Source organism: Bos mutus, chromosome 15 (genome assembly GCF_027580195.1).
Source record: "Bos mutus isolate GX-2022 chromosome 15, NWIPB_WYAK_1.1, whole genome shotgun sequence".
In the NCBI taxonomy this organism is placed as follows: Eukaryota; Metazoa; Chordata; class Mammalia; order Artiodactyla; family Bovidae; genus Bos; species Bos mutus.
In genome coordinates, this window is record NC_091631.1 from 49,123,392 (window position 1) to 49,125,612 (window position 2,221).

Here is a 2,221-nt window from a genome sequence, read left to right on the forward strand (position 1 = left end):
TCAACAGATATTTATCAAGCCACCCACTGTGAGCTGGGCACCCAGTGAGACACTGATGACCATCGAGATAGCCTGGTGGCCGGAGGAACAGAAGGTTTCAGGGTGGTGTGATGGGGTGGCCGCTGGGGAACTAGGAGAGTAGGGGGAGAGGGTGGGATGGGAGGAGGAGGAGGAGAGGAAGGGAGGGGTCACACGGCCTGGCTTGGGGTGAGGGGGTGTCAGGAAGCGATTCTTGGAGGAAATGCCAACGAAGCTAAGCCCCAAAGTGGGTGGAGTGGCAAAGAAGAGGCTTGTGAAACAGCCGCAGGTTGAGTGCACCTTGGCAGGGCCTTCTGGGAGCTGCAGAAGGTTCAGTCTGGCTAGACTTCAGGTGTGAGGGGTGGGTCAGGCCGGGAGATGTGGGCTGGAGAGCCCGCGGCCCCCCCGCCAGAGCTGCCAGACCCGTATGCCTCTCCCAAGGCAGTGTTGCTTCTGCCTGAACCACGGGGGCTCCAGGGTGGCTGGAGCCATCCTCCCCTGAGCAGCACAGGACTTGAGTGGGATGGAGCTGAGTGGGGGCACCTGGGTGCTCCCTGCTCCCCCTCAGTGGTCCTCCCCGCCTGGAGCCCTCAGGCTGGGCAATGATTCAGGCAGAGCTGGGCTTGCCTCCTTTCATGTGACCCACGCCTTCTGCCTCTGTGGGATCAGGGAGACTTCTCTGCCCCCTTGGCCTTTCAGGGAATGCTCTGGTTTCCGTACCAGTTCCGGTCCTAGTTCCAATTCTGATTCAGGTTCCGACTCTGGTTCTGGGCTCAGCTGGACCCACAGGTGAGGCCAAACACAAGAGCCAGGTCTTGTCAAGCCCAGGAAAGCAGATTCTGACTTCAGCGCCTCCTCCTGGGGAAGGGCCTCCCCCATCCCTGAGCCAGGATGGTGAGACAGGCTGTGGGTGAACTTCTCAGCAATGGAGGCTGGAAAGAAGAAACAGAAGACGTGGAAGGAGTTTTGTGAGACATCACAAAGGTAGCTGTTAAGACTCTAAAATCTTGGCTCAGAAGAAGCAAATTTAACAGTCCAGTTTAAGGGATTAGAAGGAGGACTCTGGAGTCAGATAATGTACAGTTCAAAACCCAGTTCTGCTACTTATTAACCTTGTAACCTTGGGCAAGCTACTTAGTCTCTTTGTGTCTCAATCGCCTCCTCAGTAACATGGGGAGAATGAAAGCACCCACCTCATAAGATTATGGGAGGGCTGAGTCAGATAATCCATGTTAAGCGCTTAGCATGGTTCCAGCTACATAGTCAAGTGTTAGTCGCTCAGTCGTGTCCGACTCTTTGCAACTCCATGGACTGTAGCCCCGCCAGGCTCCTCTGTCCATAGAGTTCCCCAGGCAAGAATACTGGAGTGGGTAAGCCATTCCCTGCTCCAGGGGATCTTCACAGCCCGGGAATCGAACCCTAGGTCTCCTGCATTGCAGGCAGATTCCTTATCATCTGAGCCACTAGGGAAGGCTTAATAAGTAATTAAGATGCTATTTATTGATATTATTTCCTGCAATCTCTCTGATAGACAGGTGAGTGACCCTTGCCTGCCACCTAATGGGGCCCTCTCAGGGGTTTATACACCCCCGAATCCACCCCCCCATGGAATGAGAGAGCTGCAGGATGGGGGTGCTCTCTAGCATCTTCATTCGGTGCAGGAAATGTTCAGGTTTTGCAGCTGGAATGTATGGCTTTATTGATTAATGGGCTTAACTTCTTGGTCTTAACTGCCTCATCAGTGAGATGGGGATAATGCGATCTCAATGGTGAGTTTATACCTCGTGGATGGATGGCACAGGGCTGCATTCCAGCTCCGCTGTGTGACCTTGGGCAAGTTGCTTCACCTCTCTGGGCCTCTGTTTCCTGGTACTTTGTACCAGAGAGAGTTGTGGAATTGGGGGAAACCTATGTAATGTGCCAGGCAGAGAGTACACCTTCAACAAAATAGTCGCTAGTATCGTCATCCCGACGGTGAAGATGGGGTAGAAGTTCAGGGGTCTGGGAGGGAACTGGTTGGTTCTACGTGGGCCTTGGAGAGAAAGCTATTTATCACAGAAGTGCTTCTTGTTTTCCTTCATGCCTTCCTGAGATGTCAGCATTGCCTAAACCTGGGAAGGTTCATGTTCAAGCTTCGTAGAAGGAATGGGGAAGGAAGGGGCCCTCGGAGGTCTCAGGAGCAAACCCAGGCAGAGCCTTCTCT